Below are 23686 nucleotides of genomic sequence, written 5' to 3' on the forward strand. Positions count from 1 at the left end.
GAAGGAAGAAAAGGTTTGCTGCAATGGCACACTGAAAGGGAAACGGGAAGAGGCTTAATCACCTTGTGTACAATACTTATTAACTCTAGTTAGCCCACAACTAGAGCATTGTGTACATGGGGGAGATGGTGGTGTAGTAATGTCACTGCACTAGTAATCCAGAGACCCAGGTTAATGCTCTGGGTCACGGTTCAAATCCCACCACAGCAGTTGGAATCTGGATCTGGAGTACAAAATTAGTCTCAGTAATATAACCATGAAACTAAAACTGATTGTTGTAAAAACCCATCAGTTTCACTAATTCCTTTTAGGGAAGGAAATCTGCTGTCCACACCAATGTGGTTCACCCTGTGAAATGGCCCAGCAAGTCACTCAATTCAGATGGGCAACAAATGCTGGTGCTACCAGTGATGCCCACATCCCATTAAAGACTGGGACCTGAATTTTCAAGATGGCGAGCACATCCCTGCCGACTCCAGGGGGCCCAAGGCCATTTCACGTTCTAACGAGTGTTGATTGGCAGAGGGTGAGGGCGAGGGCGGGGGCATGGGTGGGGGCGGGGGGGCACTTCCGCCCCCTCACCGGGAGGAAGTCCCATTTTGGAGAGCTGCTGACCAATCTGATCCCTCCAGGAACAGCGCTGCAGTGGCCGGGAGAGGCACTGCAGGGAGCTACCTGGAACTAAATGCTAGGAATCGAAAGAGAGGCAAGCGGCACAGGTCCCAGGGCAGGGCAGGGCAGGGCGGGGAGGGTAGGGAAGGCCTGGGGCGGGGGGGGGGGAACGTGAGGGAGATGGCCAATCGGAGTCCCAGGGGATAGGTCTGGTTGGGAGGGAGGTCCAGAGGTCACTGGGCCTTAATGGGAGGACACCCCTAGTCAGAAGGGGGTTCCTGATGGAGGCACTGCCCCCGCCTCCCTCCCCCCAACCTTCCTGCCCAAGATCAAACACTTCATTTTCAGGTTTGCCCCCCTGGTCTGTCACCCTCACGTGAGAAAAAGCCCTTAAGGGCCTTAACTGGGGCAAAGGTTAGCTTCCCATCTCAGGCCCTGCCCACCCCACCATAAAATTGAGACCAGAGCAGAGTGGGCGGAATCCCAGAGGGAATCTGTCCATGCAATTTTATGCTGCCCTCCCCACCAGCCGTCGCCCCCTACCTCAGAAACCGCTGGGGGTGTGGGGAGGGGATGGGGGGGGGGAGGTGGGTGGTGGGGGGGGGGGGGGGGGGGGGGGGTGTAGCGCATAAAATTCTGGCCTAAGGAAACAAATGTTCTCGTCACCCCGTACACTTTGGGAAGGAGGTTCCTTGAGTAGGTGCAGAGGGGATTTACCTGAATGGAGAAGCTAGGGTTGTTCTCTTCAGAGCAAGGTAGATTGAGGAGAGATCTGATTGAGGTGCACAAGATCACGACAATGTTAGATAATGTAGACAAAGATGAGCTGTTCCCATTTAATTTTTGGTACAAGGTTTTGGGCAAGAGATGCAGGGGGGCAATGTGAGGAAGAGCTTTCCTTAACACAGTGAGAGGCACTGACCTGCAACTCACTGCCTATAAGGGTGGTGGAAGCGGAGACAATTAATGATTTTGAAATTGGATGGGCACTTGAGGGAATGAAACTTGCAGGGCTATGGGGATAGAGCGTAGGGAATGCAACTGACCGAACTGCTCGACAGAGAGCCAGTATGAACTCCGTGGGCCAAATGGCCTCCTTCTATGCCATAATAATTCTGTGACTTAGCATGTATGAGAAAGGATTTGGCACATTGAGAATGAGTGGGACAGCCAGGGTCCATACATATGTGAAACGGGAGTGAACAGCAAAGTGTTTGATTCATGAAATTTTGTTTGGTTAGAGCAAAAAGCAACAGTTTTGCTCCAGTATAATTAATATAATAATAGAATAGAAAGGAGTTTGATCCAGTGGGATTCTATAGGGGTTGGTCCACTAGGACTGAATGGAAAGGGGCTTTGGCCCATTCACATTCTGCGTGCTGATCATGGCTCTGCTGGACAGACCTCTGGGCCTATGTGCTTGCTTTTACCATTTTCTTGCTCTCATTTAAGTAGCTGCAGTGTTTGGGGAAATCATTGCAATACTTACATTGATTGTAACTCAGTTTGGCAACTGAGAATTGTTCAGGATCCTTGGCCCTCCAGAGTTGGCTTGATGTAAAATAAAGAGAGATGTCAACTTTGAGCTTTGTGGGTGAACCGCATTTGGGAATCTAACCTGACTCATCCATCCAAGGTGTTGCCAGCTCGTCTCAAAGATGAAAAAAGATTGATTCTTTTTATCTCCTTTCACTTGTCTCCATAGTAGTTGAATTAGCGCAGCCAAATATTTCGCTTGCTACTCTTAGTGCATTAGCAAAAAAGCGCTCAACATTCTCTCCTTCAAAATAATGTATCAACTGTGATTCAGCTGGTAGCACACTTGCCTCAGTATTACAAGTGTCTGCTTTCAAGTCCCACTCCAGGGCTTAAGCACAAAGATCAAGGCTGGCACTCCAGTACCGAGGGAGCATTGCAATTGCTGGAGGTGCCATCCTTCAGGTGAGACATTAAACCAAGGGCCCATCTGCCAGCTTGGGTGGAGGTAAAAGATCCTATGGCACTATTTTGATGATTACACCAGCGACAGCACTTCAAAAAGAACTTTATTGGCTTTGCAAAGCACTTTGAGACGTCTGGTGAAAAGTGCTATATAAATGCAAGACTTTTTTTAAAATGTATTAAGCATTATTGGTTCTTTTTGACTTCAACCTCATGCTTTTTCTCTCTCAGTTTTCTCATCAATTTCTCATTACAAATTAGTATGATTTTTTTTGCAGGATTAATGTGAGGTAATGATGGAACTTCCCGATTTTAGTATTAGGCCTGTTAAAAAAGTAGGAAACTATTGGCCCCTTTTAGTTGCAATGTGAGTGGATGGGCCAGATTGGGTCCTTGATGTGTTCAGAAATAAATATACATTGGCTAACTGTACAGCACACCTACCCCACTAGGCTGTGGGTTCAAAGTGCCAGATCCAGAGACTTAAGCACATAATCCAGGTCGATCCATCAAAGCAGAACATGAGGGAGTGCTGCGCAATTGAAGATACTGTTCTCAGGTGAATGTAAAAGACCCTTTTGGTGTCATTTAATCAGAAGAAATAGGGCAGGAGTGGACCACATGCCCCATCGAGCCTGCTCTGCTATTCAATACGATCATGGCTGATCTTGAACTGCAACTCCATTTTCACGCCCGCTCCTCACATCCCTTAATCCCTTGAGAGACCAAAAACATGTCTATCCCAGCCTTAAATGTGTTCAGTGATGAAGCATCCACAATCCTCTGGGATACAGAATTCCAAAGAATCATAACACTTTGAGTGAAGTAATTTCTCCTCATCTCAGTCCTAATGATCGTCCCCTTATCCTGAGACTGTGCCCCCCATGTTTAGTCTCCCCAATCAGCAGAAACAATCTCATGTCTACCCTATCAAGTCCCTCAGCGTCTTGTAGCTTTAAAGAAATTGCCATTCATTCTTCTAAACTCCAGAGAATATAGACCCAATTTACTCAGCTTCTCATCATAGGACAACGCCCCCCCCCCCCAATCCCAAGGACCATTTTAGTGAACCCTTGATGTACCGCCTCCAATGCAAGTATATCCTTTCTTAAATGTGCAGACCCAAACCGGTAGACAGTACTTCAAACATGGCCTCACTAAACCCTTGTACAACTTAGCAAGACTTCTTTATTCTTGTACTCCAATCCCCTTGCGGTTAAGGCCAACATGCCATTTGGCTTCCTAATTGCTTGCTGCACCTGCATACTAACTTTCTACGTTCCTATAAGCACACCCAAGTCCCTTTGAACATCAACACTTAAAGTTTCTCACCTTTTTTAAAATATATTCTGCTCTTCTATTCTTACACGCTGCTGTGCTTTTCCTGCACTTTGGTTTTATTTGAGTTCTGCCTAGTGAGCTGGCCAATATTTATCCCCTAACCAACACCGAGAAACATTATCTCGTCATTATTTTATTGTTGTTGTGTGAGCTGGCTGCAGTGCTCCTACATTATAACAGTGACTTCTCCTCAAAAGAACTTCATTGGCTGTAAAAGGCTTTGGGGCATCCCAAGATTGTGAAAGGCACCATATAAACACAAGTCATTCTGTTTTGTCTTTTTTGTGGTGTCTCTTGCCCTTGTCATCAGAATTCTGTCTTTCCCACCTCTTCTGTGCCAGGGTCACTCTTCAGTAAAGTTGATTCCAAAATGAATAAAACTGACCACAAACTGACAAGCCTGGGAAACAAAAGGGGGTTCTGTGGCTTTACAAGTGGAGATTGGAGCAGTTCTGCAGCTGAACACAGGATGTAATTGTTACACATGGTAATTGCTTTCATTCGCTCGTTACAATTCCTAACGCTTGTAACTGACAAAGACTGGGGACAAAAGCTGGAGATTTACAGAGGCTGGCTCCTGATGTGATGTCACCAGTTTAGCTGGATCTTGTTCGCCATTCTAACCCCCAGGTTCAATTGCTCATCAGATTTTAACCAGACTTAAATAAGAAGCCAGCTTATCTGGCCGAGAGAGGGAAGGGTTAGATTTAAATAACAGTCGTTTGGTTACACAGAATTTGAGTATTGCTGAAAAAAGAGACATGTCGAAGCTTTTCATCTTGCACTCATCAGGACAGCCAGAGATGATAAACCAACAGTAAAGGGAACGACAATTTATACTGCATGAGAAGAGAGTGCTAACCACCCAAAATAAACAGTTAAGAGAGTTTCAATTCATCTCTGCTTCAGTGTTACTCGATGTTTAACAGCGACCCTTCTTAGTTAAGAGATCATGGCAGAGTATGATCCCACATTGTGATGGCTGCACACCAGCAGGGTAATTCTGCATATAATGCTCTGCTGGCTGGCCTCCCACCTTGTAGCCTCTGACCTCGAGCTCAATGAAAACTCGACTGCCCGTGCCTAAACTCTCACCAAGTCCCATTCACCCATCACCCCTGTGCTTGCTGACCGACATTGGTCCCCACTCCAGCCTTTACTTTAATATCCTCATCCTATTTTTTGAAACTCCTTCCAGGTTCGAGCCCTTTCACATCTCTGCAGCCTCCGAGATCTCTGGACTCTTCCAATTCTGGTCCCTTGCACGTTCCCGATTTTCATCACTCCATCATTGGTGGCCATGCCTTCAGCTGACAAGACCCTAAACTCTGAAGCCCTCCCTAAACCTCTCCGCCTCTCTAACTTGCGTCTCTTAAGATGTCCCTTAAAATCTAATCTTCGACCAAGCTTTGGTTACCTGTCCTAATTTTTCCTTTTTAAAAAATGATTTCATATGCTGGGGGTGTCATCAGCAAGGCCAGCATTTGTTGCCCATCCCTAATTGCCCTTGAATGGAGTGGCCATTTCAGAGGGCAGTTAAGTATCAACCACATTGCTGTGGATCTGGAGTCACATGTAGGCCAGACCAGGTAAGGATGGCAGATTTCCTTCCCTAAAGGACATGAGTGAACCCAATGGGTTTTTACAACAATCGGTCACTGTTATCATGGTTGAGACTAGCTTTCAATTCCAGAATTGTTATTGACTGAAGTCAAATTCCACCAAATACCACAATGGGATTGGAACCCACATCCCCAGAGCATCATCCTGGGTTCTGGATTACTAGTTCAGTGACATTACCATTACACTACTACCTCCCCTTAAGGGGCTGGGTGTCCAGTTTTGTTTGATAACGCTCCTGTGAAGTGCCTTTTGACGTTTTACTGCTTGAGCGGCTTTATAGAAATGCACGTTGCAGCTTTTATTTGGGGAACTGAGAACATAAACGCACATCTTCATCACTCTGTGCTGCAGCCTCTGAGCTGTCTAAAGTTCCAATCATCTGTGCAAATGTAAGGTTATATCTTCCGATCGGTGAAATGCAAGTTACGAAAGTTCAAAACCTAAAAGAAAGTGCACAGAGGAATGCAGCACAAAAACATAGTTCTTACCCTGGGTTAAAGGGGGCTGTGGTGCAATGGGCAGGACCCCGGTTTTATCTCCAGCCTGTGCTAAGCTAGTTACTGTCAAATTGTCATAAAATTGTCACACTTGAACTTTGTCAATTACAATGGGTGGCTGGTTTTTTCTTCAGCTGGTGCAGACACAATGGGCTGAATGGCCTATTTCTGTGCCATAACTTTCCTATGGTTTTCAAAAATATTTCCCGTGCTCTCCAGTAACAGACAACCACTGCCTTAACATTTCGAGCCCTTCCTCTGATTATGAGGAATGAGGGGCTAAGTTATGTGAAGGAAAAACGGGAGAAGCTGGAATTGCTTCCCTTAGAGCAGAGGAAGATTAAGGAAGATTAAAGAAATGTGTTCAAAATCCTGAAGAATTTTGATGGAATAAATTAAGAGAAATGGGGCGGAATTTTACGGCCCCTCCCCCTAGTCCCGCTGCAGCCAATGGACTTCTGAATGGATCTTCCAGCTCCACCCACCACCCCCTCCCCACAACAGGGTTGTCAAATTCTGCCCACTATTCTTACTGATGGAAGGATCGATAACCAGAGGACACAGATTTAAGATAACCGGCAAAAGAATTGGGAATGAGAGAAAGAGAAGTTTTTTTTTTAATGCGACGAGTTGTTATGTTCCATAAGCGCTGCCTGAAAGGGCAGTGGAAGCAGATTCAATAGTAACTTTCAAAAGAGAATTGGATAAGTACTCGAAAAGGGAATATGTTCAGCACTAGGAAGAAAGGTCAGAGGAGTGGGACCAATTGAGTAACTCTTTCAAAGAGCTGGCACAGGCACGATGGGTCGAATAGCCTCCTCCTGCATTCTATGATTCTATGGACCACACACAGCAATAAAGAAAAATCTAAGATCATCTATCCCAAGTCAGTTCTTGGACACCAACCCCTTGTCACCCAATACAGCTCCCAGGAATATTTAAAGATTTTTTTTTCAGAAATGATATTTATAATTTAAATAGAACAAGAAGGAATGTAATTGTACCTCAAGCTGAGGCACAAAAGACATTTTGCTTAGCAATGGTCAAATGTCAACTTGGTTTCCTGGCTCAATGGCCTTGAAAACTCATGAATGTCCCTTTAAAATGTGAATGCTTTTCACAGCCAGAATTGAATCGGCAACAGCCGAGTGTTCTTACTCTGTGGTAAAGAGGGCTGAAGCGCAATGGACAGGACCCAGGTTTGATCCCCAGCCTGTGCTAAGGTAGTTACCATCAGGGCAGGCAAGAACAAGATAAGGAGAGGTTTGGTTGAATCGGATGGGTTGGGGAGGCAGGGGTAGGGAATGGGACAGGATCCCCATTGCCTGCTCTTGGATAATAACCTGAAGAGAAAAGAAATTGCAGGGTCAAGTGGAAAAGGCAGAGGAGTAGGACAAGGTGAGTTGGCCTTGCAGTGAGCCAGCACAAAGATGATGGGCCGAATGGCCTCCTTCTGTGGTGAAACCTATCAACGAGTTCCTGCTTGGAAGTGCAAACGTGGACACGATCCAGCTTGGCTTAGATGACCCATCCAGACTTTAATAGTTTAACATCAAAGCTCATGCATGGTATTGTTTATTAAATTGTACATCATTTGTGCTCAGTTATATGCAGGTGAAGGGTATTAATTGGGGCTTCACTTGAGCACATGTAAAGAGGTACTTACTGAAACTGTGGTGTGATGGAGTTAGGAGATGTAGGCTTATAATAATAAAGAGAGACTTGCATTTATATAGCACTGGATATCTCAAAGCACTTTACAGCTAATGAAGTACTTTTTGAAATGCAGCCTCCGTTGTAATGTAGGAAATGCAGCTGCCAATTTTGCGTACAGCAAACTCCCACACAGCAATGTGATAATGACCAGATAATCTGTTTTCTGTGATGTTGATTGAGGGTTGGCCAGAAACTCCTCTGCACCTCTTTGAAATAATGCCATGGGATTTTTACAATCCACCCGAGCAGGCAGATGAGGCCTTGGTCTGAAAGACAGCACTTACATTGTGGTGCTCCCTTAGCACTGCAATGGAGTGGCAGCCTAGATTTTCATGCTCAAGCCCTGGGGCAGAATATTTCCCTCGCCAGGAGGGCATGTGCCTGACCCGAACGTGGGTAAACTATTGCAAGATGATGTCGGCAAGCGTCCTGACATCATCGCGCACTCTCGTGACATTTTACTCGGCGGGCGCAAGCAAGAGTTGGCAGTGTGCCCACCAACAATTAAATGGCCCATTAAGGGCCTTAATCAACTGTTCGGTTGACGGGTGAATAGGCCAAGCGGCCTTTGCATTTTTGGCAAAACGTCATCCACGGACGGGGTGAGGTTTCGACCAGTGATATATAAAAAAATAAAAACTTTTAAAACTCATATTTAACATGTCCCTGCTAATGTGACAGAGTCATGTGAGGGGGCATGTTCTCCTTATTTTTTAATTCTTCATTTTTACTGTTCAAAATCTTCAGCTCTGTACCTCAGGAAGCTTTCACTGTGCGCACCCCCACCCATGTGCACACTTCAGCACTGGCGCTCCTTCTGCCCCCACCCTGACAGCACTGAGGCTCCCAATACGTGTTTCACGCTGACTGGCCGTTAATTGACCAACCAGCGTGAAATCGATGTTGGAGCCCGATCGCGGGCAGCTATTGCCTTTGGGCCCGCCAATCACGCCTGCCCAACAAGGTCAAAATTTAGCCCCTGGAGTGGGACTGGAACCCAGCACCTTGTGACCCCGAGACAAGAGTGCTACCAACAGTGCAGCCCAGCTGATAAACGTAAGACTGAGTAAAAATTGGCTCCATTATTATCACTAATAGAACACTGGGGACATCCATTTGTGGCTCAGGTTTAACCGTAGCAGGAAAAGAAAGCCAACTATTCACTGGTGTCACACCTTGTTGGACCGAGAATCAGTCAGCTGGACATTCACTTCCCACTTTGCTCTGACTGACCATAGCCCGTGTGCAAAACTGGTCCGTTTCCTTGCTGAACTTCAGTTAGACGCCTCCCAACCAATGTAGCTTCCTGCTGTTCCTGTGTGGTTACCCATTAAGCAGCACGGTATGTGTTTGCCACGTCATGGCACTTCTATAGAAAATAGACCAATTTCCCGATAACATGGGGAGCAAAGGAAGGAGGCGTTTGGACAGAGGCAGAGAAAGTGGTCAGGTCCTCTGTTGTCCAACTGTCCAAAAGAGAGCGGAGAAAAGTTGGCCTGGATGTCTGCTGGGCACAGTGGAATGTTAGGGACACTTCTTGCTGAATACAATTCTAATTTTTTTCTGAAAAAATACTTTATTTACAAAAATTGTACAATTCTGATGCCCTTACCCTGAGCAGCTCCAAGGCAACTCAAATAGCCTGACCTCCCTCCCGTGTTTCTCTTATCTGCCAGGCAGTGTTGCTTGACTGCTCTACCTCAGGCTATTATCCTAACACCTTCAGACACCCATGCCCCAGCATAGTGACCTTTCACCATCTGCAACCTTCGACCCCCAACTTGGCACTGACCCTAGGTTTTGTAATGAAGAGAGAAGTTGTTTTGGTGAATGAATACTTTAATGTATAAATTACAGAGGTGGTAATTCTATATTGAGCTATAAGGGGTCGGATGTTATAGGAATTTTGCATTTCCAACCTCAAGTAAAATGTACACTGCACCCCAGCAAGTTGTGGGAGGGTATTGCCATAATAGAGGGTCATTATAATAAAGTTAAATCAACAAAATAGATTTTCCTTTGAATTAAAAGGATAATTTCTATATTTTCTGATTGAAATGCAAGGATAAGAGTTTATTCAGTGTCCCACAGTACTCAGAATTCCAGCTGCAGCTCTCCAGGTATTTCCCAATTTCTTAATAGCCAATTTAAAGCCAGCAGTGTATTTAGCTGGATTCGCTAGTGAAGCAATGTACTACACTAGGAGATCGGATGGGGGAACATTACATTGAGGCTGAGGAATGCCATTGTAAGAATTGTTCCATGCAAGGATCAGCTGCCTCCCAACTGGGATGGGTGGGGTGAGGAGGGGAGGACAATACAGAATCCATGAGAGAGTAACAGTCGGAATGAACACCTCCTAGCAGCGGATCTTAGAGCCTTCCAGCCTTCCAGCCCCAGGTGGGACAAAGGTAAAGAAAAAGAAGGAAAAGCACTTGCATTTATATAGCACCTTTCAAAACTTTATGAGGTCGCAGAGGGCTTTGAAATTGTTGTAATGTAAGAAACACAGCAACCAATTTGCACTCAGCAAGCTCCTGCAAACCGCATTTTTTCAACTATGTTGATTGAGGAATAAATATTGGTCCAGGAACTCCCCTGCTCCTCTTCAGAATAGTGCCAGGGAATTTTTTGTGCCCACCTGAGGGGGCAGACAGAACATTGATTTAATTTCGCATGCAAAAAAAGCCACCTCCAACAGTGCAGCAGTGCCTCAGTATTGCACCTCTAACAGTGCAGCAGTGCCTCAGTATAGCACCTCTAACAGTGCAGCAGTGCCTCAGTATAGCACCTCCAACAGTGCAGCAGTGCCTCAGTATAGCACCTCTAACAGTGCAGCAGTGCCTCAGTATAGCACCTCCAACAGTGCAGCAGTGCCTCAGTATAGCACCTCCAACAGTGCAGCAGTGCCTCAGTATTGCACCTCTAACAGTGTAGCAGTGCCTCAGTATTGCACCTCTAACAGTGCAGCAGTGCCTCAGTATAGCACCTCTAACAGTGCAGCAGTGCCTCAGTATAGCATCTCTAACAGTGCAGCAGTGCCTCAGTATAGCACCTCTAACAGTGCAGCAGTGCCTCAGTATAGCACCTCCAACAGTGCAGCAGTGCCTCAGTATAGCACCTCCAACAGTGCAGCAGTGCCTCAGTATAGCATCTCTAACAGTGCAGCAGTGCCTCAGTATAGCACCTCTAACAGTGCAGCAGTGCCTCAGTATAGCACCTCCAACAGTGCAGCAGTGCCTCAGTATAGCATCTCTAACAGTGCAGCAGTGCCTCAGTATAGCACCTCCAACAGTGCAGCAGTGCCTCAGTATAGCACCTCTAACAGTGCAGCAGTGCCTCAGTATTGCACCTCTAACAGTGCAGCAGTGCCTCAGTATAGCATCTCTAACAGTGTAGCAGTGCCTCAGTATTGCACCTCTAACAGTGCAGCAGTGCCTCAGTATAGCATCTCTAACAGTGCAGCAGTGCCTCAGTATAGCACCTCTAACAGTGCAGCAGTGCCTCAGTATTGCACCTCTAACAGTGCAGCAGTGCCTCAGTATAGCATCTCTAACAGTGCAGCAGTGCCTCAGTATAGCACCTCTAACAGTGCAGCAGTGCCTTAGTATTGCACCTCTAACAGTGCAGCAGTGCCTCAGTATAGCATCTCTAACAGTGCAGCAGTGCCTCAGTATAGCACCTCCAACAGTGCAGCAGTGCCTCAGTATAGCACCTCCAACAGTGCAGCAGTGCCTCAGTATAGCACCTCCAACAGTGCAGCAGTGCCTCAGTATAGCATCTCTAACAGTGCAGCAGTGCCTCAGTATAGCACCTTCAACAGTGCAGCAGTGCCTCAGTATTGCGCCTCCAACAGTGCAGCAGTGCCTCAGTATAGCACCTCTAACAGTGCAGCAGTGCCTCAGTATTGCACCTCTAACAGTGCAGCAGTGCCTCAGTATTGCACCTCTAACAGTGCAGCAGTGCCTCAGTATAGCATCTCTAACAGTGCAGCAGTGCCTCAGTATAGCATCTCTAACAGTGCAGCAGTGCCTCAGTATTGCACCTCTAACAGTGCAGCAGTGCCTCAGTATTGCACCTCTAACAGTGCAGCAGTGCCTCAGTATTGCACCTCTAACAGTGCAGCAGTGCCTCAGTATTGCACTGTGCAACAAAGCAAGTTTTCAGAAACATGCTGAACGTATTTAAGGGTATGGGAAGTGAGCAGGAGAAGATTGCTTTTAAAATATGTCATTATTTTTCTACTCACTTCATCTCTCTTTTCTATACATATTATACCTACATGTATTATATATATTATATATATATATATATGTATATATGTATACAGATCTGCATCTACTTCCTGCTCACTTTGCTCTTTATTAATTCCCACACCCACAATTATAATGCGAGCTAGCTATGTAAACTTGTTACACTGTAATTACACCTTCCCACCAATGGAGGCACCGCAGCACAACGACTGCAAAAGGCTGTAATTGCAGGGTGACAAGCTACATGGATAGTTTCCATTCTAGATGTGGACACAGGAATTTATAGGGGAGAATTTTCGGGAGCTTGCGCAGGTAGGCACATAGCCAATCACTGCCCGTGACCGGCTGCGTGCCGCCATTTTGCATGGGCAGGCCAATTAAGGCCCACCCAGCATGACACATACTCAGAAGCGCTTAGCGTTACCTGTGCGGGCGGGCGGGGGAAGAGAAAGAGCGCAGAAATCTCCCTGAGGCACAGAGCTGCCTCAGGGAGATTACTTTCATCATGAAAAGTTGAATAAAAGAATTTTAAAAAAATTTCAGACATGTCTCCTCATGTGACAGTGTCACATGAGCTGGGACAAGTCAATGAATGTTAATAAAAAATTTTATTAAACTTATAAACCCTTCATGAAACCTCATCTTGCCTGTGGATGAGGTTCCATGAAAAATGCGAAGGCTGCCTGGGTTCTTTGCCTGCCCTCCAACCTTAAGGTTGGACAGGCAGCCCAGACAAGTACCACAATTAGTTTAATAATGGTCTTAATAGGCCTTTGACAGTCTGGCGGGTGTGCAGCCAACACCATTGTGCGCCCACTGAACTGAAGATTGGAATGACGCACGCCCAATGTCACCGTGCGTCATTTTATGCATCAGCGAGTGGGGTCCACCTCCGCACGCCAACCAGAAGATTCAGGCCATAATATATAGAATTCATAGAAATGTTAAAATGACGGAATGTATTCAGTCCCCATGTTAAAACGCCTACGCACTCTGCCCCCCAACCCTTCTTCACCTGAAGACTACACATTACTATTCAAGTGCAATGCCAAGGGAGATAATTCATTAGTTATAATGTTATAAATGTTATCAAGATTCTTCATCACTATATACCATCAGCAAAGAAACTGCCTGTTTTGTAGCCATGAATATCTGGATCTGTTTAAATTCATTGATAGAGATTTACCAACTCTATTACCAATGTATTGTGCGACCACCAGAATGAAAGGTGAACTTGATGGACATTGGACTTTTCCAGTCTAGCAATTCCTATGTTCCGATGAATCTACTCTCAGTTGTGTAGCTTTTGGACATCACAGCAGGTAGTGATAGGGGTCAGCAGTGATTCAATGGTAACACTCCAGCTTCTGCATCATCCAGTAATGGGCTCAGCTCCCACTTGAGCATGTAAAATAGATTAAACCATCAGTGCAGAACTGAGGGAGCTCAGTTGGAGATGCTGTCTTTCCTATGAAATGTTAAACCAAGGCTCTGCCCTGTCAGGTGAGTGTGGAAGATCCCATGGCAGAACAGGGGATTTCTCCCTGGTGTCTGAGCCAATGTTTTATCCCTCAACTAGCATCATAAAAACAGGTTATTTTATCATTATCACTTTTCTGATTATGGGAGCTTGCTGTGTGGAAATTATCCACTGCATTTCCCATATGACAACAGTGATGACACTGCACAAGTATTTTAATGGGTGGAAAGCACTTTGGGACATCCTGAAGTCATGAAAGGTGCTAAATAAATGCAAATCTTTCTTTCTTTCAACGGAGGCACAATTTAAATTTTGGCATTGTTGCTCACTTGACCATAATTTACTCTCTGTGTGTACTTAGTTTTTCTTAAAACCATTATCATGGACAACACCGATAGTTGGGCTAACTGTGAGAGATTACTGTGAGTGTGAGTGAGAACCTGTGTGAAACACTAGGAGACAGACAGCCATCAGTAACAGTAAATAATAACCCTCACACTCAGATGGCATCTTGCTGTGTGGAAACAATTCAAGATGCTTCACACAAGTTAGTTCATCAGAAAGGAATCTTTATTTGACTACATTGCAAGAGTGACAATGATTCAAAAGTGGTTCATTCGCTGTAAAGCATTTTAGGATGTACTGAGATAGCGAAAGGTGCTATATAAATGCAAGTATTTATTTATTTTTCACATATATCAAACTTTTCCATGTATAAATAACCCACAGTTCATAAGGTAACCTACAACCCATATTTAGCCCACCGTCCGTATTTAACTGACAGTTCATATTTAACCCACAGTCCAGATTCGTCCACAGTTTATTCAATCCATTACCCAGATTTAATCCACAGTCCATATCTAAACCATTCAGAATCTCAGAATTCTAACAGCAAAGAAGGAGCCCATTTGGCCCTTCGCATCTGCACCAGCAGACACGATGTTCAGATTGTTCAGAGTTAACCCACAATTCAGGGTAAATCTGCTGTTGAGAGTTAACTCTCACCTCCTAGAATGGCAACCTTGATATAGCTGTTAACATTCACATTGCACACAAATTGTTGCAGGCAGGGTTCACAGTTATCAGCGCCTCAGCAGGTTAGTTCTTGCCAGTCACAGAATCCTAGACCTGATAGTCCAGTCTGCCCATTGCACCTGTGCCAGGTCTTCAGCTGGAGACATTCAATACATTTGTCTGTCAATGCGACATTAGCATAGCTCTGATCCCAAGCAGTTCCTGGTGGTACTTGATGGAATGGGATTTGCCCCCAGTCCATTCTGACCTCACTGATTTCAGCTGCACAGCAGTTGTGAGGTTTTGGAGCTGGGTTAAGAAGGGGGTTGGAAATCAGTCTGGAGTGCTACTTCTGTTTGCTTTACAGTGCCTTTTAGCAGAACGTGTGTGCATGTGTGTGTGAGTGCATGTGTGTGTGTGTGTATGTGGCATGTGAGTGCACGTGTGTGTGTGTGTGTTGGGGTTTGTGTGTGTGTGTGGCATGTGAGTGTATGTGATTGTGTGTGTGTTACTCTGTGTGTGTGTATGTGTTGGAGTGCCTTTGTTTGTTGGTGTGTGTGTGTATGTATATGTGGCATGTGAATATGTGTGTGTGTGTGTTTTCGTGTGTGTGTGTGTTGATGTGAGAGTGTGTGTCGGTGTGTGTGTGTTGGTATGTGAGAGTGTGTGTCGGTGTGTGTGTGTTGGTATGTGAGTGCATATGTTGGTACGTGTGTGTGTTGTGTGTGTCTGTGTTGGGTAGGTGTGTGTTTGTGTGTGTCCAAAACGATATAAATGGGTTGATGGAGTGGGCAGTAAAGTGGCAGATGGATTTTATCTTAGAGAAGTGTGAAGTCATACATTTAGGGAGGTCAAACAGTTGCAGGGATTACAAAATAAATGGGAATATACTAAGAGAGGTAGATGAAGGGGTAGATCTTGGCGTACAAGTATACAGGTCCCTGAAGGCAGCAGTTCAAGTAGACAAGGTTGTAAAGAAGGCATATGGAATGCTCTCCTTCATTGGCAGTGGTATAGAATATAAAAGTAAGGATATAACGTTGGAATTGTATAAAACACTGGTGAGGCCACAACTAGAGTATTGTGTGCAGTAATGTCACCACATTACAGGAAGGACGAAATAGATCTGGAGAGAGTGTAAAGGAGATTTACAAGAATGTTGCCAGGGTTAGAAAAGTGTAGCTATGAGGAGAGATTGGATAGGTTGGGGTTATGTTCCTTAGAACAAAGAAGGCTGAGAGGTGACTTGATTGAGGTGTACAAAATTATGAGGGGAATAGATAGAGTGGACAGGATAAAATTGCTTCCCTTGGTGGAGAATTCTAGAACCAGGGGACACTGATTCAAGTTAAGTGGCAGAAGGTGTAGGGGGGACATGAGGAAGAACTTTTTTACACAGAGGGTAGTGGGTGTCTGGAATTCGCTGCCCAATTTGGAGGTAGAGGCAGAAACTTTAAACTGTTTTAAAAAGTACCTGGATCTGCATCTGAAGTGCTGTAAGCTGCAGGGCTATGTGCCGGGTGCAGGAAGGTGGGATTGGAAAGGGCACCTGGGTGTCCTCGGGCTGGCATGGACAAGATGGACCGAATGGCCTCCTTCTGTGCTGTAACTTTTCTATGGTTCTACGGTGTGTGAGTGTGTGTATGTGGCATGTGAGTGTGTGTGTGTTGGTGGGTGTGTGAGTATGTGTTGGCGTGTGAGTGTTGGCGTTGGTGTATGTGTGTGTGTTGGTGTGTGAGTGTGTGTTGGTGTGTGAGTGTGTGTTGATGTGTGTGAGTGTGTGTTGGTGTGTGTGTTTGTGTGTGTGTGTTGGTGTGTGTGTGTGTTGGTGTGTGAGTGTTGGTGTGTGAGTGTTGGTGTGTGTGTTTGTGTGTGTTGGTGTGTGAGTGTAGGTGTGTGAGTTTGTGTGTGTGTGTTGATGTGTGTGAGTGTGTGTTGGTATGTGAGTATTGGTGTGTTGGTGTGTGTGAGTGTGTGCTGGTGTGTGTGAGTGTGTGTTGGTGTGTGTGAGTGTGTGTTGGTGTGTGAGTGTTTGTGTTTGTGTGTGTGTGTTGGTGTGTGTGTTGGTGTGTGTGTTGGTGTGTGTGAGTGTGTGTTGGTATGTGAGTGTTGGTGTGTGTGTTTGTGTGTGTGTGTTGGTGTGTGTGAGTGTGTGTTGGTGTGTGAGTGTGTGGCTGGATAAGGGCAAGGCTAGTTTGGGCTCTGCTGTGATGTCCAGACCAACATGAAGCGTGACCCCTGGGTACAGTCCCAGCAAATGCTAAGCTTTTGGGGAAATAATTGCCTTAAGTAATAGAAAAGTGCAGACTTTAAACTAGTAAAGCCTTTCTAAAGAGTTGTTAAACCGAGTCAGCTAAATGTCAACGATCCTAGGGGGAGTTACCCCTGTGTCCCACCCAAAATTTTGTCCTGCAGTTAACATCACTAAAACTGATCATGGTTGTTGCTGTTTGTGGGAGCTTGCTGTGCACAAATTGGCTCTCCTCTTCCCAACATTACAACAGTGACCATACATCAAGAGTCCTTCACTGGCTGTAGAGCCCTTTGGAACATCCTGAGGTGGTGGAGGACACTATATAAATGCAAGTCTTTTTTAGTTTTCAGTCTTTGGGCTTTCTATAATGTGTGCCAATTATCTATGGAACTGAAATCATGGAAGGAGCTATATATAGTCGCAAGACATTTTTAAAAATAAATCTTTCTCTTTAAGTTTCAGAATTTTCAAACGTGGTTCTGCTATTTCTTAGGATACACAACAGAAAGATTCTTTCAATGAATCTGAAGTAAAATTATTACATTTCTTGTATTTTTACTATTGTGGGAGGCTCCTTTCCTCTCCCCCTGGGTCTCTGTTCTCCTAGCATATTGAGTCTACTCTGTTCCAACAAGGATAACTCTGGTCATGTCGCAGCCCTGTCAGCTAAAGCAGCAGATTCGTGGGCGCACCCCAATTTAATTTGAATCCATTTCACTGTTTACCCCTAGCAACACAGCTAACTCGATGCCCTGTTATGCTGCCAGTTAGCTCACACTGCTACGCACCCCACCAATTTGTAACCACGCCATTGTCTTAGGAGTGTGACACTGCACAGGTCTTTATAATCACCGAAAATACAGCCCTCATGATCATGCATCAGTTTATCAGCACAAATCTTTCCACTCAAACTGTTTTTGTAATCGGCCTCCAGTTTATCATCAGGAATCAATTTATAATCACTTTCCAATCATGTCAAGTTCACAGTCACAAGTCACATTAATTTGTAAATCACAGCCCTCCTCCCATTTAAAGCAATGGATGTGGGGGTAAGTATGAGACAGTCACATGTTAGATCACATGCTCTACCACTCTTGATGATGGGATCTTTTCTGGAGTTTATGCTCAACTGGATCTGCCTATTAAAAGGACATTAACCCACTGGACACCGGCACTTTGTCAGTCTTTGCAAGCCCCTCACCCCCTCATTCATGGACCAACTGCTGAACTGCTTCACCTTTCTTTGTGCAGTTTGCAAATCAGGAATTAAGGTGGAAATTACAGAAGTAAGCAGAGCCAGTCATGTCATAAATGGCACAAATTACAGCCTTGTTACACTTTAGGTCTCGGTGCAGAAGGTCTCTTGGGTTTAATTGGAGCTCAACCGCTAAAGACTGCTCCATTGTGTGTACGCTGTGCTTTCCTGAGTCTGTGTTTTTGCAGGAGCTGCACAGCCCGAGAGAGCGTAGATCATAAACAAAATGGCAGAAAGCTTTTGTGTAAATTTAAACGGGAGGCTGGGATCAGTGTGTAGGTAACATGTTGGGATCACACGGTGTAACCTGCTGGGATCACATGGTGTGGGTAACCTGCTGGGTGTGGGTAACCTGCTGGGATCACACAGTGTGGGTAACCTGCTGGGATCAGTATAGGTAACCTGCTGGGATCACACAGTGTCGGTAACCTGCTGGGGGTAACCTGCTGTGATCAGTGTGGGTAACCTGCTGGGATCACACAGTGTGGGTAACTTGCTGGGATCACACAGTGTGGGTAACCTGCTGGGATCACACAGTGTGGGTAACCTGCTGGGATCACACAGTGTGGGTAACCTGCTTGGATCAGTGTGGGTAACCTGCTGAGGTCACACAGTGTGGGTAACCTGCTGGGATCACACAGTGTGGGTAACCTGCTTGGATCAGTGTGGGTAACCTGCTGAGATCACACAGTGTGGGTAACCTGCTGGGATCACACAGTGTGGGTAACCTGCTGGGATCACACAGTGTGGGTAACCTGCTTGGATCAGTGTGGGTAACCTGCTGGGATCACACAGTGTGGGTAAGTTATGGGATCACACAGTGTGGGTAACTTGCTGGGATCACACTATGTGGCTAACCTGCTGGGATCACACAGTGTGGGTAACTTGCTGAGATCACACAGTGTGGGTAACTTGCTGGGATCACACAGTGTGTGTAACTTGCTGGGATCATACAGTGTGGGTAACCTGCTGTGATCAGTGTGGGTAACCAGCTGGGATCACACAGTGTGGGTAACTTGCTGGGTGTGGGTAACCTGCTGGGATCACACTGTGTAGGTAAGTTGCTGGGGTAACACACTGTGGGAACTTACTGGGATCACACAGTGTGGGTAACTTGCTGGGATCACACAGTGTGGGTAACCTGCTGGGATCACACTGTGTAGGTAAGTTGCTGGGGTAACACACTGTGGGAACTTACTGGGATCACACAGTGTGGGTAACTTGCTGGAATCACACAGTGTGGGTAACTTGCTGGGATCAGTATGGGTAACTTGCTGGGATCACACAGTGTGGGTAACTTGCTGGAATCACACAGTGTGGGTAACTTGCTGGGATCACACAGTATGGGTAACTTGCTGGGATCACACAGTGTGGGTAACTTGCTGGAATCACACAGTGTGGGTAACCTGCTGGGATCACACAGTGTGGGTAACTTGCTGGAATCACACAGTGTGGGTAACTTGCTGGGATCACACAGTGTGGGTAACTTGCTGGAATCACACAATGTGGGTAACTTGCTGGGATCACACAGTATGGGTAACTTGCTGGGATCACACAGTGTGGGTAACTTGCTGGGATCACACAGTGTGGGTAACCTGCTGGGATCACACAGTGTGGGTAACCTGCTGGGATCACACAGTGTGGGTAACTTGCTGGGATCACACTGTGTGGGTAACCTGCTGGGATCACACGCAGTGTGGGTAACCTGCTGGGATCACACAGTGTGGGTAACCTGCTGTGATCACACAGTGTGGGTAACTTGCTGGCATCAGTGTGGGTAACTTGCTGTGATCACACAGTATGGGTAACTTGCTGGGATCACACAGTGTGGGTAACCTGCTGGGATCACACAGTGTGGGTAACCTGCTGGGATCACACAGTGTGGGTAACCTGCTGGGATCACACAGTGTGGGTAACTTGCTGGGATCACACAGTGTGGGTAACCTGCTGGGATCACACAGTGTGGGTAACCTGCTGGGATCACACAGTGTGGGTAACTTGCTGGGATCACACTGTGTGGGTAACCTGCTGGGATCACACAGTGTGGGTAACTTGCTGGGATCACACTGTGTGGGTAACCTGCTGGGATCACACAGTGTGGGTAACCTGCTGGGATCACACAGTGTGGGTAACTTGCTGGGATCACAGTGTGTGGGTAGCCCGCTGGGATCACACAGTGTGTGTAACTTGCTGGGATCACACTGTGTGGGTAACTTGCTGGGATCACACAGTGTGGGTAATTTGCTGGGATCACACTGTGTGGGTAACTTGCTGGGATCACACTGTGTGGGTAACTTGCTGGGATCACACAGTGTGGGTAATTTGCTGGGATCACACTGTGTGGGTAACTTGCTGGGATCACACAGTGTGGGTAACCTGCTGGGATCACACAGTGTGGGTAACCTGCTGGGATCACACACAGTGTGGGTAACCTGCTGGGATCAGTGTGGGTAACTTGCTGGGATCACACAGTGTGGGTAACTTGCTGGGATCACACAGTGTGGGTAACCTGCTGTGATCACACAGTGTGGGTAACCTGCTTGGATCAGTGTGGGTAACCTGCTGGGATCACACAGTGTGGGTAACTTGCTGGGATCACACAGTGTGGGTAACTTGCTGGGATCACACAGTGTGGGTAACCTGCTGGGATCACACACAGTGTGGGTAACCTGCTGGGATCACACAGTGTGGGTAACCTGCTGTGATCACACAGTGTGGGTAACTTGCTGGAATCACATGGTGTGGGAAACCCGCTGGGTGTGAGTAAGGTGCTGGGATCACACTGTGTAACCTGCTGGGTATAAGGCGCTGGGATCACATTGTGTAACCTACTGGGTGTGAGTAAGGTGCTGGGATCACACTGTGACTGACATAAATATTTCCTGTCCCCTGTTTTGTTGACACTCCAAGATGTGGCATTTTGTTGGTCAGGTTGTTTTGTACAGGGATATGACAGAGAAAAGTGAGATGAGAGTGAGTGAGGTGGAGAGGGGAACTACGTAGGAATGAGATTGAGGGGTGGAGATGGATAGGAGGGAGATGGATAAGAGTGAGATGGAGAGGGGAGATAGAAGGGGAAGTTTGACTGGGGAGATGGAGAGAGCAATATGGAGGGAGTGAGACAGAGAAGGGAGATGGAGGGGGAAGATTGAGTGGGATTGAGCGGAGTAAGATGGAGAGGAGTGAGATTGATGGGGGAGATGGAGAAGAGTGAGATGGAGTGAGTGAGATAGAGATGGAAGGTAGGGAGAGTGAGATGGAGGGGGGTTGGGTATGAGTAAGATGGAGAGGAATGAGATGGACCAGAGTGAGATGGAGAGGGGAGATGGAGGGGGAAGTTCGAGGGGGGAGATGGAGAGGAGGAGATGAAGTGAGATTGAGATAGGGTGATTGAGATGAGGGGAGGTGGAGATAGCGAGATGGAGGGGGAAGATAGAGAGAGTGAGATGGAGAGGAGTGAGATGGAGAGAATAAGATGGAGAGGGGAGATGGAGAGGGTACATGGAGGGGGAGACGAGAGGAGTGAGATGGAGAGAATAAGATGGAGAGGGTACAAGGAGGGGGAGAGGAGAGGAGTGAGATTGAGAGAGTGAGATTGAGGATGAAATGCAGACAAGGTTGATCACTCTCCAATGACCCTCCCTCCTGAAAGAAAGTTCACATTTGTGGACATTAGGATCAGGCTTGAATGTGATGCTTTCCACAGCAGAAGATCCAACTGATTGCTACTGCTTGGTTACACCTGAAGAATGACTCCTTGGGTGAAGCACTGACTGACTCCCAATATCATACCAAAGCATGAATCAGTGGCATCAAGAGGGAGAATTAGTGCTGACAGAGTTATGAGTTAATCCGCTTTAAAGATTCTGACATGGTTAGCAAGTTAGCTTTGTCTTTAGACACCCACGATAGACTTTAGCATTCATTTGACAAAGCGTCGTGCCTTCAGCTGAGAAGCAAGACATAAAGACAACTGCCATCTTCCTAGGTTACATGATAGAGGGTGGGAAACACACAGACTGAAACTAGGATGGTGGGAGAGAGTTAAAATACTAACTATAGCAGACGTGGGGGCTACACATCTGTGGCACATTTTCACTGAAACCTCCCACTTAATCATAGTGTCACAGTCATGGAATCCTGCAGAGTAGCAAATTCCCATCTTTAAGCCGTGTATATATATATTCCTTTGTTAAGGAGATGGGAGCTGGATTCACAAACCGGCGTGAAATAAATGTACAGAGAGGATGCAGATTACCTAAAATATCTGAGGAGATGGGGAGGGAAGAAAACAAAGTAAACACAAAGCTTAATTTTTTAAAAAAATATTCTTTTCTATTTCTTCTTGTAACTCTTGCTAATGCCTCCTTGTTAACTCCTCACTCTGCAGCCCCAAATACATTTTGTGACATTCACAAGCACTGCTAATAGTTTACAACTATTTTGACCCCCACTTCCAAAAATCTGGACAGATTGGTAATAAGAAAATGATGGTGTCCTGTTCTATTTCCCACCGTCAAAATGCACCCCACCCCCCCCAACATCACCTCAATGCCCACCACCACCCCCACCAATAGACCACCCCACCCCCCACCTCTCTCCTACCCGCCTAACTCCCTGTTTTCAGAGCTGACTGAATTTAAAATCGTGGGTCACATTCTGTTAAATTACACAGAGTTAGGGTCAACGCCAGTGGTGTCCTTAAACTTCAAATATTTACAAGTGAAGGAATAAAACTTTGTGGCCAAGAGCAGATTTACTGGAAACGTGACACTAATTAATATTTCTGTCCGCCAAAACAGGAATGTGCATATCAACTTGCACCAGAGGTGGATTTGGAGGGGGAAGCGCTGAGCCCTCCCTTTTTTTTTTAAAAAAAATTTCAAACAAAAAAAAATGATTGCACATGAAGTTCATGTACTTACAGCAGGAGAGGCAAACGTGGAGACGTTCCCTGGAAGGATTCCTTTATCCAGCAGGTTCTTCTGCAGCTCTACATTTCTTGCTCTTTCAGTCGGTTGAAAAAAGCTGGGCTGCTTTCTTTCTCGTCGTGAGAGCTGTGTTTGAAAGGAAGCCAGACTGGCTGGCTGCCTGTCACACATCTGAATATAGTTCGGCTGAGGCAATGCTGGACCTCTCCCAGCTGAACGTTAATCCTTGGCTGCTTTATACATCCCTGATGCGTGAGGCAGGAACTGGTAGAGGAAGGAGGGGGCGGGCGGTGGTCTGAAAACATCGTCAGGGGATTGGCTGAACCAAAAGTATAGACAGGGTATTGGGCTAGGGGCCTGGAGAATGGAACCGTTTGGCTTTTTTTAGATGTTGCTCGATGCCCGTGTGTGCTTTGGCAGCCTGCCATCTATTAACTCTTTGAGAAACCAAACCCAAGCTGCTGTGTTTAGAAGAATTGCAGCAACCTAATAGAAGTAAGAATATAAAACAATGCAGAAAGTAATCACAGTAAGAAATAGTTCAGACAAGGCCACTAACATTTTATTTTAATAAATAAACTTACAAATGAAATATTAACCACATTGGTCACTACAACATCCTCTAATATACTCACATTAACCCTCTAATATACCACACTCCTCACATTAACCCTCTAATATACCACACTCCTCACATTAACCCTCTCATATACCACACTCCTCACATTAACATTCTAATATACCACACTCCTCACATTAACCCTCTAAT

General features: G+C 46.0%; 1 long non-coding RNA gene across 1 annotated transcript in view; it reads right to left on the reverse strand.

Annotated features, from left to right (window-relative positions):
* The window catches only part of LOC121271193, an 84555-nt gene extending 61468 nt beyond the window's left edge, over positions 1-23087 (reverse strand). The window contains exon 1 of the long non-coding RNA XR_005941691.1: positions 22912-23087. This is a non-coding gene — a long non-coding RNA (uncharacterized LOC121271193). The remainder of the gene's footprint in view (positions 1-22911) is intronic.
* Positions 23088-23686: the final 599 nt, after the last annotated feature.

This window comes from Carcharodon carcharias, chromosome 30 (genome assembly GCF_017639515.1).
Source record: "Carcharodon carcharias isolate sCarCar2 chromosome 30, sCarCar2.pri, whole genome shotgun sequence".
NCBI classification, from domain to species: domain Eukaryota; kingdom Metazoa; phylum Chordata; class Chondrichthyes; order Lamniformes; family Lamnidae; genus Carcharodon; species Carcharodon carcharias.